The sequence below is a fragment of the Pinus tabuliformis genome, chromosome 2_1, assembly GCF_031772625.1.
Source record: "Pinus tabuliformis cultivar Carrire ecotype Pingquan chromosome 2_1, CPIR1, whole genome shotgun sequence".
Classification (NCBI taxonomy): Eukaryota; Viridiplantae; Streptophyta; class Pinopsida; order Pinales; family Pinaceae; genus Pinus; species Pinus tabuliformis.
This window is the reverse complement of record NC_142299.1, coordinates 945,268,803-945,284,788: the sequence shown is the minus strand read 5'-3', so window position 1 is coordinate 945,284,788 and position 15,986 is coordinate 945,268,803. Positions and strand designations below refer to the sequence as shown.

Here is a 15,986-nt window from a genome sequence, read left to right as displayed (position 1 = left end):
GTGGGCAAAATAATTTTCGGTTGTTGCAAATAGGAATGATGCGGACATCTTCGGCCATCAATATTTGCACTTCCACAGCGCTTACCTATTTGGTGTTTTCTGAAATGATGTTGCCACTCATTGCCTAAGTGCACGGATACACATAACCATGTAATCTGATATTACGGATACACATAACCATGTAATATGACACAGCGTTTGCGTCTTCGGAAAAGCATCTGTAAATTGTCGTTTTTAAAATGAAATTCTCATCATACTTTATCCTCTCTGTACTGTCACAATCTTCTGGGGATGACCGTTCATCAGCATTTTTGGAAAAGCATTGACAGAGTGTCATTACGTGGAAAAGCAAAATGGTTAGAATTTGAGATATATTTTTTGGAATGAATTTTTCAAGATCAGTGTCTCAGTGATTTTTTAACACATTTCAATTAACAAAAATCATGATTTAACCATGGGTATTAGGTCGGTGTGCCGACCACGTCATATTGAGTTTTGTACGTGTTATTATATTGAATAATTGGAGATTATCATCGTTGTCCATATGCGATTTTGGTTAAGTATCATAACTATTTTACACACTTAACTAAAAGAAGCGAAGAAAGAGTGCAAGTTTGGGTAAATTCCATTTTACGAAAACATGTGAAATGAAAAAACATTGGTGCCACATCCCTATGAATTCACAATGTTCCATGAACCGTGTAGTTACCCGTGGGATTACGACATCCACTCTCTCCTCTCCTTTATTCCTTTTTCTTTCACATCCAACCAATTCTATTAAAACATCACAATGTTCCATGAACCGTGTAGGTTCCCGTGGGATTACGCCATCCACTCTCTCGTCCCCTTTCTTCCTTTTTCTTCAACATCCAACGAATTATATTAATGTTTTAATGATTGTCCACATGCTCACTTTTTCTAAATTCATGAAATACATTACTTTCATCAGCATTCTTTTTTCCTATATTCATAAAACCATTGCCTTCCTTAGACTCACTCCACATCAACCATAATCAAGTAGATTAATAATGTGAACTATTTACATGGATTATTCCCCTGAAAGCAGTCATGATGGATATCCTAACCATTCTCGTTAGAAGTACTTGTCAATTGAAATCAAGACTAGCCAATGGTGTTAAAATCGATGGCAAAACGTCGCCTCGTGGACTGTCTGGCGCATACTAACCATTCTCGCACTAGGTACTTGTGACTTGGACAGTCTGCTAAACAAGAGCATCCTTACCATTCTCATTAAAGTACTTGTCACTAGAACTGAACCGAGGTGTAAAGTTCGCAACTTCAAGAAATAAGAGGGAAAAGTGAGCGGATAGGCCTGCATATTACTGTAATGGATACTGAAAATCAATGTGCTTCGCACGCAGTGATTGTTCCATATCCTGGGCAAGGTCATGTTAACGCTCTCATGAATTTGGCGCAGCGGCTGGCTATGCGAGGATTTTTTTATCACTTTCGTCAACACTGAAGGAACCCATAAACGCCCGGTCAAAGTTTCTGGCAGAAGCAACCATTCTGTTGCTTCCTGTTGGGGATTTCTCTGGTAAAATCCCAAAAACAAATAAAAACTGAACACACAGAGGCAATGCTTTGTTTCCTTCTCTCCAAGGATTGCCTCTTTGTTTCCTTCTCTCCAAGGATCTTTTGCACAGGGAAGCTTTTTAAAAAAAAATAACTGAGAACAGAGTATTACACCACCATAAAAAGATTTCTATTCATTAAAATATAATGCCTGATACATATTTCTTCCTCTTTTACTGAGAGGGATTCACCCAAAAATACATTCAATAGAACTCTGTCTCACTTGACAATTTACACTGCTGGTGTGTAAAAAAAAAACTCATTTACATTTACTGATATGTAAAGATTTTACATAAACTTCTGTAAAAATCCTTCTTTCACTTACTGGTGTAAAAGTCTTCTTTTACATACTGCTGTAAAAACAAATTTTTACACATGCTTGCCAAGGAAAATTATATGCCTCCCCTGCTTGCGGTATTTTACTTTTCTTCACCACCAGTTAACAAAAAGACATGCATATTTCATATGCGCTCCTCTGCTTTTCCTTTATGCACTGCTGTGCAAAATTAATTCATCGTTTTTCGCTGCTCCTCCGTTCTTTTACAATGGTCAACGCACATTTTTAAAACATATTACAAACCCCTCACGAGCACTTTCCATTTTGGCTCATACAACAAAAAAAACTAAACAAAAACATATATATCAAAACATACTACGAACATAAATAAATGCTTTACGTGCCGTATATAAAAACTTAACTATTCACCTACGCATATGACACTGCATTAATAAAAGGTATGGTCAACCAAACTTAATTTTACTCTACGCAAAGCTTTTAATGCAGGCTCGTATTCAACTCTGGTTGATGAACGGTGAAGAACGAAGAAGCAAATCGGACGGCTGACAAGAATATCGGGAGACCTTTTGCTGCTGAACGATAGCGTCCGAAAAGTCAGTTCTGTTGACGTATGTAGAGAACCACGTGGCTGCATTACATTGTATCGGGCTCGATTATACGGAAACTGCTTGCTGGTCGAAGGCGGTCCGATATGCCGGTGGTTTTTGCTGAGCGGTTTTGTGCTGTCGTCGTTGTCCACGTCCGCCTGCAGTTGGAATTAATATTCCAACACTCCCCTTTAATTTCAACTGCTGGGCATTCAATCATACCCAAACACTTCCTCACATAGAGGGATTCACCAACACTGCTGTTACAAAGACATCTTCCTCACATAGAGGGATTCACCAACTGCTGTTACAAAAATATCTTCCTCACATAGAGGGATTCACCAACACTACTGTTACAAAGACATCTTCCTCACATAGAGGGATTCACCAACTGCTGTTACAAAAATATCTTCCTCACATAGAGGGATTCACCAACACTGCTTTTCATGCAGTTCCACAAACAATCAAAGTTGTCTTCCTCTTAACAGAGGGATTCACCTGAGACTGTGCTTAAGAGCACCTTCCTCATGACAGAGGGATTCACCAGTGTATGCTAAAAAGCATCTTCCTCTTGACAGAGGGATTCACCATGACACTGTGCTGAAAAGCACCTTCCTCTTTAACAGAGGGATTCACCAAGAACTTCACTTCCTCTCACAGAGGGATTACAACCAAACACTGCTTTAGATGCAGTTCCAAAACAACCGAAAATATTACTCTGTTTTCCTCCTGAAATTTTACACTGCTGTGTGTAGAAATCTCATTTACATTTACTACTGTAAAAACAGAGTATTACATATACTTCTGTAATAAAAAAAATTACTTACATTTACTGCTGTAAATGTAATTCCTTACACACAAAAAAAATCTCCTTCACTGTCACGCTGCTGCACCTCTCTTGCTCTTCATGATTGCCCTTTTCACTGCTGTGTAAAAACACATTTCTTCATTCTCTCTTAGCTCTGGTTTCATTTTCTTCGCACTGCTGTGCTTGTCCTTCTTGCCATCACGCTGCTGCCTTTTTCTTATGCACTGCTGTCCATACCCATAACCATAGACTCTGTCTCCCCTGGGTTTTTATTCGCTGCTGCGTTGCCTCTGCAATTTGCACTGTTGTGCGTATTTCATTTCATCACACTGCTGTGCCCATACACTAACTCTTTACTCTGCATTACTTGCATATAAAAAGAAATCATCCTCACGCTGCTGCGCTTCATTCTCCACACAAAAAAAATTAACACGGGCTGCCCCTGTTCCTTTTTACACCCTTGCTTCACACAATCTTCGTCTTCATTTTTTTTATTTACACAATGCACTGCTGTGCAATTCCTTTCGTTTTTCTGCTGCCACACACATTCTCATTCATCCCATGTGCATTAAAAATATACGTTGCCCCAGTTTTTCTTTATGCACTTCTGTGCATATTGCATTGCATATGTGATAAAAAAAATTACATTTTTCAACACCGCTGCATATTACATTTCAGAGGGATTAACAACAAAAAAAAATTCATTTGCGCTCTGCTGCGCTGCAATACATCCTCCACGCAGTCTCCATGCCCTGCAGACTTTTCTTCTCTGCTTTTATGGCAGATTTAATTCCATATCTCTCCCCTTATAAGAAGATCTTCATCAAAGAATGACTGTTAAAACAGTTCAGTAATAATGATCAATAATTACAGGCTCCCCTTTAATGTATGCATTGTTTTCTTTCAGCAAAGTTTTCTCAAAAGAAACTTAGATCAGCTAGAGAGCTCAAGGGGCTTTCAGGCTCTATTTCCTTCCTTCTCCATACTTGTGTAACTTTCTTCTTTTGCATGGGTCTAGCTTGTGTAAGAGCCCATGTTAAGTTACAATCACGTGCCATATGCCCAATGTTATGACACTTGAAACATTCTACATTGTTCATGAATAAGATTTCATGATTTCTTCTTGCAAAATTGTTTCTTGGAGATTGTCGGAGACTACAACATCTATCTCTATGAAATGCTCTACAGTCTTTTGCCATATGACCAAAGTTTGAACAAGAGTAACAATAACCATAAAATGAACTTTGGTACCTGGGAGATGGAGGTTTCCTTGATGTACTTCTGAAGCCTTGCTGCCTTGAGATTCTTTGATGATAACCATTGCATCTTGCCTCTTTGACATCAGCTACATTTCTTCTTGGAGCTGGTTTTCTGCTTGGAGTAGGATTTCTTCTACTGTAGCCTTGATCTTTCTCCTTGCCTTTGCTGGAACTAGGAGCATCACCATTTCTTTCTGGCTTCTTCACATCTCCTTTGCTTAAAGCATTTTCATTCTTGTTTGAGGGTTCACCTACATACCCAAGTCCTGATTTATCAGATGGAGATCTGTGATAGCTGAGCATATCATCCAAGGCTTGAGATCTCTTCATGAGTTTGTTCATCCCTTCAACCTTTTTCCTAAGGAGGACAATCTCTTCTTCCAATCTTTCACATTCATTATTTTTCTTTGTAAGTTGTTCCTCAGTTTCTTCCTTGATACGAGTAGCTTCAGCTGCTGCTATTTTAAGAGAGATAATATCTGTTTTCATTTTGGAGATTTCTGCTTGACTGCTCTCCATTTTCTTTTCAGCTCCTTGTGCCTGCTTCCTGGCTTCTTGTATTTCAGACTTAAGGGAGGAGACCTCTACCTTGTACTGTCCAATCTCTTCTACAAGTTTGTTCACTCTCTTGTGCCTTTGTTCAAGTTGACTTATCAAGGCGTCTTCTTGTTTCTTTGCTTTATTCAATTGATTTGTCATGGATATGACTTCTTCATGATGTTTCCTTTTGCTTTCATCAAGTTCCTTCTTAAGCTTAATGAGCTCTTCATCCCTTTCTTTTAATTGAAGCTTGATGAGGTCAACCTTCTCATTTTCAGCTTCTATGATGGGTTCAGAATTTTCTTCTTCACTGATGGTCATGGTCAGTGCTCCCTTTGCATGAAGGTCATGTAGTCTGTCCCATATCTCCTTTGCTGATGAATATTTTCCTAGATTCCTCTTTACAGAATCAGGGAGTCCATCCAAGATAGTCTTTGCTTCTTTTGCATTGTACTCCTTGGATTCTTTATCCATCTTGCTATCATCAATCACTGATTCCCAGATTTCAATCCCTTCAGACTTTAAGAAAGCTCTCATTTTTATTTCCCATATATCAAAGTTCCCATCGAACCTTGGAACCTCAAATAGAATGCTTTCAAATAGATTGTTTTCTATTTTAATAGAAGAGGGAGACACAACCTTAGGAGGATTGGAGGCTTTTTTCTTTGACCTTGCCATTCTTAACTATGCTTCAAATTACCTGACTGTGTTTTTAAAATGACTCTCTGTTTCTTCAACAGCAACACAGAAAATTAATTTGAGAAATACCTGAATCCTTTTGCTGAGTCTTCACACTGCTGGAGAAGCTTTTTCTGCTGCAACAAAAGACTCCTCCCTTCAGCTTCTTGAACACCTTCAAAGAGCTTAAGCCTGCTCTGATACCACTGTTGGGGATTTTTCTAGTAAAATCCCAAAAACAAATAAAAACTGAACACACAGAGGCAATGCTCTGTTTCCTTCTCTCCAGGATCTTTTGCACAGGGAAGCTTTTTAAAAAAAAATAACTGAGAGCAGGGTATTACACCACCATAAAAAGATTTCTATTCATTAAAATATAATGACTGATACATATTTCTTCCTCTTTTACTGAGAGGGATTCACCCAAAAATACATTCAACAGAACTCTGTCTCACCTGACAATTTACACTGCTGGTGTGTAAAAAAAAAACTCATTTACATTTACTGATATGTAAAGATTTTACATAAACTTCTGTAAAAATCCTTCTTTCACTTACTGGTGTAAAAGTCTTCTTTTACATACTGGTGTAAAAACAAATTTTTACACATGCTTGCCAAGGAAAATTATATGCCTCCCCTGCTTGCGGTATTTTACTTTTCTTCACCACCAGTTAACAAAAAGACATGCATATTTCATATGCACTCCTCTGCTTTTCCTTTATGCACTGTTGTGCAAAATTAATTTATCGTTTTTCGCTGCTGCTCCATTCTTTTACAATGGTCAACGCACATTTTTAAAACATATTGCAAACCCCTCATGAGCACTTTCCATTTTGGCTCATACAACAAAGAAAACTAAACAAAAACATATATATCAAAACATACTACGAACATAAATAAATGTTTTACGTGCCGTATATAAAAACTTAACTATTCACCTACGCATATGACACTGCATTAATAAAAGGTATGGTCACCAAACTTAATTTTACTCCACGCAAAGATTTTAATGCAGGCTCGTATGCAACTCTGGTTGATGAACGACAGAGAACGAAGAAGCAAATCAGACGGCTGACAAGAATATCGAGATACCTTTTGCTGCTGAACGATAGCGTCCAAAAAGTCAGTTCTGCTGACGTATGTAGAGAACCACGTGGCTGCATTACATTGTATCGGGCTCGATTATACGGAAACTGCTTGCTGGTCGAAGGCAGTCCGATATGCTGGTGGTTTTTGCTGAGCGGTTTTGTGCTGCCGTCGTTGTCCACGTCCGCCTGCAGTTGGAATTAATATTCCAACACGGGCGATGATCTTCATCTCCGAAGCGGGAAAATTCGATTTCTATCTCTTTCTGATGGCTTATTGTTCAACGACGGCCGCCCCTCCAACCTCGGCGTGTATATGTCAGCACTGCAAAAATTGGGCCCTGCATTGGAGCACCTCCTTTGTAGCAGCAGCAACCCTACTGGTGATCAGGAAAAATATTCCTTTCCACCAATCACATGCATCGTGGTAGATGCTTTTATGTCTTGCACGAATGAGGTTGCCACAAACATGAAAGTGCCCAGGGTTGTCTTCTGGCCATTTTGTGTTGCTGCCTCCATTGCCCAGCGCTACACTACCCTCCTTATGTCTGAGGGATATATTCCGATCAGACGTAAGCGCGTCTCCACTGCCGTGCTGTTTTTCGTTTTTCCTCAACAGTTTTTTGTTTTTCTTGAACTGCAATAACTAACTTTAATTCCAATTACTCGCTCGGGAGGGCCTCTGGAAGTGCAGTAGGCAAAGCGTACAATAGAGAGAAACTGATCACTTATCTGTCGGGTAATATCCCACCTTTGAGGCCAGCCGATTTGAGTTCCGTCTTTCGCGCGGAGGATCCGTCAGATAGTCGTTTCAATGCCTTTCTCTATGAAACGCAGATGCAGAATAAAGGGGACTATGTACTGGTGAACACGTTTGAGGAGCTTGAAGGGAGGGAGGCTGTGGCAGTGCTCTCTTTGGATCGATGTCCTGCCTTGGCCATAGGACCTGTATTCCTTCCCAATTTCTTACAAGGAAGGGATTCCACCACCAGTCTATGGGAGGAGGAGTAGGAGAGCTGCTTGGCATGGCTGAATATGCAACAACCAGCATCTGTTATATACATTTCCTTTGGCAGCCCAGCCGTTAAATCTCAGGAGCAATTGCGGGAGCTGGCCCTAGGGTTAGAGGATAGTGGGCATCCTTTCCTGTGGGTTCTCGGCTTGGATATCGCAGAAGGTAACCCTGTAGTTTTACCAGATGGCTTTGTAGAAAGAACCAAGGATCGAGCACTGCTTGTAGCATGGGCGCCTCAGGTTAAAGTCCTTGCCCACACATCGGTTGGATTATTCCTCACTCACGCCGGATGGAACTCGATTTCGGAGGCCATTGGCATGGGAGTTCCCGTGGTAGGTTTTCCTTATTTTGCCCATCAGTTTCTAAACTGCAAGTTTGCGAAGGAAGTGTGGGAGGTCGGCCTGAAGTTTGAAGGGGTGGACGTGGATAACCAGAAGGTGGTGCCAAAAGAAGAGGTAGAGGAATTGGTGAAGAGAATGATGAAAAGTAGCCAAGGAAATGTTGAAATATTAATTTCAACTTGCCGTGCTGCATTTAATGCACAAAACCACCAGACCTTATCGGACTGCTTTTCACGAAAAGTGGTTTTCCTTCACTTTTTGACGCGTGTTCATTGTACTTCTCCAAAAACCACTTTTCATCGGGACATAAAGTTCGGTAGAAAAGATCTGCCCGATATTGATTGCGACTGTCCGATTGCGACCCTCCGATTGAATTCAACGTTTTGCATCGTGTGATTAATCCAAAGCTGCATTCAGGCCTGTAGGGAATGACATTGCGTGAAGTTTTTGGTTGATCACCTGTAAAATATAAATGAAATTAAATGTGTTCGTTGAGTATTGGTAAAAAGTTTTTAATTTTAATGTTTTTTATTTTTTTACTAAGGTATGGGCATAGTAAAACGCATTGACGTGTTATGTTTTTGTGTTGTTGTTAGTTGACTTTGTATTGTAATGCAAGGGTTAAAAAAACACACAGCAATGCGAAACAAAAAAACAAAAAAAACAAATACAGAAGAACAGGGGCAGCGTGGAAATTTTTTTTGTGGAGCTCATGCATTGAAATGCATAGCAATGAAATGTAATGTTTTTTTTAATCTCAATATATGAAATGTAATATGCGCAAAAGTTTTTTTGGAGATTGAAGTGTAATGTGAAGAATGGATATGTAAGAGAATTTATTTTATTTACAGCAGTAAATGTAAATGAAAAATTTACACACAGAAGTGTAAATCTTTTCATAAAGAGATAGAGTAATTTTGTTGAAATGTTTTTTTGGTAAATCCCTCTGAGAGAAAGAGGATGAATTTTGTATCAGGCATTTTATTTTAATGAATACAAAGCTTTTGTGGGTGTATGTAATACTCTGTTCTCAAAAATCAGTTATAGCTTCCCTGTGTTAAGATCCTGGAGAAAAATAGAGCATTGTCTCTGTGTTCAGTTAATTTATTTTTGGAATTTTACCAGAAAAATTCCCAACAGTGGTATCAGAGCAGATCCAAGCTCTTTGAAGGTGTCAAAGAAGCTGAAGGAAGGAGCTTTTTGCTGCAACAACTTCTCCAGCAGAGTGAAGTCTCAGGCAAAAGGATCCAAGTATTTCTCAGATTAGTTTTTTGTTACTGCTGAAGAAATAGTCAGTGTTTTTAAATACACAGTCAAATATTTTAAGCATAGCTGAGAATGCAAGGAACGGCTAGCACTAGCATGGGTATGTTTAATACTCAACTCCCATGGTTTAATGGGAAAAACTATGACTATTGGGCAATAACCATGAGAACCCTGTTTGCCTCACAAGATTTATGGGAATTAGTTGAGGATGGTTTTGAAGAACTAGCAGATGAAAATGAGTTTAATAGATTAACTCAGGCAGAGAAGGATCTGTTGAAGAGCAATAGGAAGAAGGATTCAAAAGCCCTTGTGTTTTTGTATCAAGTAGTGGACCGGAGTGTGTTTCCAAGGATAGCAGCAGCTAAGACATCCAAAGAAGCATGGAAAACTCTCAAGACAACCTATCAAGGCATGGAGAAAGTGAAGACAGAAAAACTACAATTGCTGAGGAGAGATTTTGAGAACCTGTGCATGAAGGAGTCAGACAATATTGACTCATTCTTCACACATGTGATTGGTCTGGTCATACAGATAAAGACTCATGGAGATACTCTTGAAGAAAGGAGGATTGTGGAGAAAATACTGAGGGTCCTACCCTCAAAGTTTGATGTGATTGTCACCACCATAGAAGAGACAAAGGATCTCTCAAACTTTTCAGTTGATGAACTTCATGCATCACTGATAACACATGAGCAGAGGTTGAGTAGAAATGAAAACTCATCTCTAGAGCAAGCCTTCAAGACCCAGATGTCCTTTGGAAGAGGAAGAGGTCAAGGCAGAGGAAACAAGAGAGGAAGAGGCAGAAGCCAAAACAGAGGTGGAAGGAACAGTCCAACAAATGCTCAAGGAAGAGGCAGCAATCCAAATCAGAACCAAGGCCAAGGCAGCAGTCATCAAAGTGGACATCATCATGCTCAAGGACAAAGGTATGAAAAATCAAATGTCCAGTGTTATTATTGTAAAAAATATGGGCATTATGCAAATGAATGTAGGAAGAAGCAGCATGATATGAGTAATAGATCAAGTGCAAATATCACTAGATAAAATATCAGCCAAGATAATGTGTTTTTAGCTTATAATATGGCTGAAACAAACAGTGATGATATATGGTTTTTAGATTCCGGTTGTAGTAACCATATGACAGGAAACATAACCCTGTTTTCTGCTCTAGATCAGAGTGTGAAGTCACAAGTCACACTTGGGACTGATAGTAAAATTTCTGTTATGGGAAAAGGAGAAGTAAAAATATTTACAAAGAAAGGTGAAAAGAAAACCATAGCAGATGTCTATTATCTTCCTGGAATAAGATGTAACCTCTTGAGTATTGGGCAGCTTGTTCAAAAGGGTTACAATGTTTTCTTTGAGAAAGATGTTTGCACCATCATGGATAGAGCACCCAGCAAACGATGTATTGCTAAAGTGAAGATGACGAGGAATAGGACATTCCCTCTCAGAATAGGGGCAGATTTGAAAAACAAAGAAGTAATTGCAGCAGTTACCCAAGAGGCTTTCCAAAGCGTACCAAAGGATGAAAATTGGTTGTGGCACTTGAGATTTGGACATCTAAACTTTGGAGGTCTTAACTTGTTGTGTAGAAATGGGATGGTAAGAGGATTACATTGATAGAGAAACCAGACAGCCTTTGTGAAGGTTGTATCTTGGGGAAACAACACAGAGAAAGTTTTCCATCAGGGAAAAGCATAAGGGCAAAGGCACCCTTAGAGATTGTCCACTCAAACTTATGTGGACCGATGCAAACTCCATCATTAACAGGCAGCCAATACTTTCTAACATTCATTGATGATTTTACTAGAAAGACTTGGGTTTATTTTCTAAAGAACAAAAGTGAAGTGTTTGAAAATTTTCGGAATTTCAAAGCACTTGTGGAAAACCAAAGCGGGCTACATATCAAAGTTCTGAGAAATGATAGAGGAGGTGAGTATATCTCCAAGGAATTCCTACGGTTTTGTAGAGAAAATGGAATTCACAAACAATTTACAGCTAGGTACACCCCACAGCAAAATGGAGTAGCTGAAAGGAAGAATAAGACCATCATGGATATGGCGAGGAGCATGTTGAAGGCAAAGCATTTGCCAAATGATTATTGGGCGGAAGCTGTACACTGTGCAGTATATATTTTGAATAGATGTCCTACAAAAGCTATGCTGAACAAAGTGTCAGAAGAAGCATGGAGTGGGAGAAAGCAAGGAGTCACCCACATGAAAGTTTTTGGTTGTGTGGCCTATGCACACATTCCAGATCAGCTAAGTAGGAAGTTGGACAACAAAGGGGAGAAATGTATTTTCATTGGATACAGTGAGGAATCCAAAGCTGACAGGTTGTATATCCCATCTACCAATAAGTTTTTTGTGAGCAGAGATGTTCAGTTCATTGAGGAGGAAGCTTGGGATGGAAGAATAGAGAAAACAATGAATGTTAAAAACTGTTTATCTCACGATGAAGATGATGAGGAGATGGCTGAAATACATCCCCAAACAGCAGCGCCAACACAAGGGCAGCAAGAGACACCCTTGAGGAGAAATGAAAGTGCTTCTCCTAGCACACCACAAGGAGGAAATTCAAGTGCGTCTTCAAGCACTTGCACAAACCAAATGAAAAAAGTAAGAAGTTCAGAAATTTAAGTGACATTTATGATGAAGAAATGAATTCCTTGTTTGCTTTGTATTATCATGTTGATGACCCTATTCATTTTGAAGATGCTATTAAAGATAGGAAATGGATAGAAGCTATGGATGAGGAGATGAATGCCACAGAATGAAACAAGACATGGGATTTGGTTGAAAGGTAAAGAAGCCATTGGAGTTAAATGGGTCTACAAGACCAAGAGTAATGCTGAAGGCAAGATAGAAAGGCACAAGGCAAGACTTGTTGTCAAATGATACAAGCAGCAGTATGGGAGAGACTATGAGGAGACTTTCGCACCGGTTGCAAGAATGGAAACAGTGAGAGTAGTGCTATCCATATCAGTACAAAACAAGTGGAAAGTTTACCAAATGGACGTGAAGTCAACATTCCTAAATGGAGTGTTAATGGAAGAGGTTTACATTGAACAACCTCTAGGCTATGAAAAGAAAGGCCAAGAACACAAAGTGTGCAAATTGAAGAAAGCTCTTTATGAGCTGAAGTAAGCGCTAAGAGCATGGTACAGTAGGATAGATTCCTATCTACTGAAAAAAGGATTTGAAAAGTGTGAGGGAGAACCCACCCTCTACATCAAAGAAAAAGATGGTAAAATTTTAATTGTTGTGTTATATGTTGATGATGTTATTTTCACAGGTAATGATGATCATCTTATTGAAAACTTCAAAATAGTCATGAAGGAAGAATTTGAAATGATTGACATGGGTTTGCTAAGATACTTCTTAGGAATAGAAGTAGATCAAAATGAAAATGGAATTTTTATCTCACAAGCAAGATATGTAAATGAAGTGTTGGACAGATTTAATATGCCAGACAGTAAGGCAGCGATCACTCCCACAGTGATGGGATTAAAACTCAGCAAAGAGGACAGCAACAAGGATTTTGATCCTAGTTTGTACAAGAGCATAGTTGGCATCATCATGTATTTGACTGCAACTAGGCCAGATATAATGTTTGTTGTTAGTTTAATTTCTAGGTTCATGGAGAGGCCAAAAGAAGCACATTTGCAGGCAACAAAAAGAATTTTGAGGTATGTTAAAGGTACTAAAAGGTTTGGCATTTTATATACTGTCTCAGAATGTTTAGATTTAATTGGGTACACTGATAGTGATTGGGCTGGAAGTGTAGATGATCGGAAAAGCACATCCGGTTATGTTTTTCACATGGGTTCAGGAGCTATTTCATGGGCTTCTAAGAAATAGCCTATTGTAGCGTTGTCTATAGCAGAGGCTGAATAAGTGGCAGCTACAACAACAGCATGTCAAGCAGTTTGGATGAGAAGAATGTTAAGAAGCTTAGGCCAAGAGCAGGAAAAAGGAACGGTGATTTTTTGTGACAATAGCTCAGCTATTACATTATCCAAGAATTCGGTGTTTCATAAGAGAACGAAACACATTGACACAAGGTTTCATTACATCAGGGAATTGGTAAGAAATGGAGAAATTGTTTTACAACATTGCAGGACTCAGGATCAGGTTGCAGACATTTTGACAAAGCCATTGGACCAGAAAAGCTTCGAATTTTTGAGGAAGTGTTTGGGTATGACTGAACGCCCAGCAGTTGAAATTAAAGGGGAGTGTTGAAATATTAATTTCAACTTGCCGTGCTACATTTAATGCACAAAACCACCAGACCTTATCGCACTGCTTTTCACGAAAAGTGGATTTCCTCCAAACACACCCGATGCAATCACTTTTTGACGCGTGTCCATTGTACTTTTCCAAAAACCACTTTTCATCGGGACGTAAAGTTCGGTAGAAAAGGTCCGCCCGATATTGATTGCGACCGTCCAATTGAATTCAGTGTTTTCCATCGTCTGATTAATCCAAAGCTGCATTCAGGCCTGCAGGGAATGACATTGCGTGAAGTTTTTGGTTGACCGCCAGTAAAATATAAATGAAATTAAATGTGTTCGTAGAGTATTGGTAAAAAGTTTTTAATTTTAATGTTTTTTATTTCTTACGGAGGTATGGGCATAGTAAAAACGCATTTACGTGTTATGTTTTTGTGTTGTTGTTAGTTGAATTTGTATTGTAATGCAAGGGTAAAAAAAACGCACAGCAGTGCAAAACAAAAAGACACAGAAGAACAGGGGGCAGCGTGGAAATTTTTTTTGTGGAGCTCATGCATTGAAATGCATAGCAATGAAATGTAATGTTTTTCTTAATCTCAATATATGAAATGTAATATGCGCAGCAATGCAAGAAGAAGTTTTGTTTGGAGATTGAAGTGTAATGTGAAGAATGGATATGTAAGAGAATTTATTTTATTTACAGCAGTAAATGTAAATGAAAATTTTACACACAGAAGTGTAAATCTTTTCATAAAGAGACAGAGTAATTTTGTTGAAATGATTTTTTGGTAAATCCCTCTGAGAGAAAGAGGATGAATTTTGTATCAGGCATTTTATTTTAATGAATACAAAGCTTTTGTGGGTGTATGTAATACTCTGTTCTCAAAAATCAGTTATAGCTTCCCTGTGTTAAGATCCTAGAGAAAAACAGAGCATTGTCTCTGTGTTCAGTTAATTTGTTTTTGGAATTTTACCAGAAAAATTCCCAATAGGAAAGCAGTTGAGAGAGAATGTTTTGAGGCTTAAGGAGTGTGCAACGAGGGCAGTCCTCCCTGGGGGCTCATCTTTTAATAACTTAAACACCTTTGTTAAAGACATGGCCAGTAAAGCAGTAGCTCAATCCCAGGATGAAACCAAGTGACTAATAATGTGGAGAATGAATTTAGATTACAGAGGTTGTTGCGTTAGAGGCTACAGTGCAGTGCATGACTTATCACTTTAGAGTTTATGTAACTCCTGATAAATTGTGATGGTGTCATCCATATCATCCAAAAAAACTCGATGGAGTAAGGGAACCATCCAAATAATACTGATTTCGCTGCATAGAGAATAGCATTATAGTACTTAAATTACTTAGTGCACACTATCCATGTTGTTTTTTTATTTGTGGTCACACATAAAATTGGAAAAAAGATTGTCTATTTAATGTAATAAATGTATGGTGAGGATTTTTTTTTTTTTATAACGATGTCATGTTGTATAGATTAAATCATGACAATTTTCGATAAAATCATTAAGTTGTGCTATTTAACATTATGTTTTAAAAATTAATGTTCTATATATATATGAATGAGAGAAAGAGAGGGTCTACACACTTTTGTGTGGATAGGGCTCCCAAAGTTAACCGAATTGGAGGGATTTTTGAGAAGAGGTGAATTTACAATTCACTTTTACGATTTTGAGTAAAGAGATCAATTTACGATGTGTTTTTGTCTTCTTCCTTTTAATTTTTATGATGGAATATAATGGAAATGTTATTTTAAGGGTGATTTTATTATAGGGTTTGATAAAAAAAAAAAAAATAGGCTTTAAAAGATTAAGGTAGGAGAAGATGCAATGGTTAAGGTTTTTTCACTTGTTGAGGTTGTCGAATACATTGTCGAGCTACGGATTACCACTCCAAGCTCTCATGGCAAGCTCTTTGGAGGGATTCGGCAAACCTTGGGGGCTTTCTGTAGCGAGGGGTTTGCATGTGCTTCATTTTCTCAATGGTTTTCCACTTGTACCGAAGGCCTTTGATGGAGAGGTATGCCATGGCTTTTTTTAGCAGCAGAAGTTTGCAAATCCGGTGGCTTTATGCGGGATCTATCATCTTTTTCTGGCTTTTATTGGTGATCTCGGTCCCAACTTTTTCGAGCGAGGTTGTGTTCTCTTAATGCAAGTCGGTGGATAGATGAGGGATTGGCTGGATGAAGTGTGAAAAACATCCCCCCAGACATACATTAGAGGGTTTTTTTTTTTTATGTCCAGAGACATGAATTCACAAATCTAGAGAGTGA

The 15,986-nt window shown here is 38.7% G+C and overlaps 1 pseudogene; it reads left to right on the top strand.

The window, feature by feature from the left end:
- The first annotated feature begins 1,139 nt into the window (after positions 1-1,139).
- LOC149203762 (UDP-glycosyltransferase 85A4-like) lies at positions 1,140-14,848 on the top strand (annotated as a pseudogene).
- Positions 14,849-15,986: the final 1,138 nt, after the last annotated feature.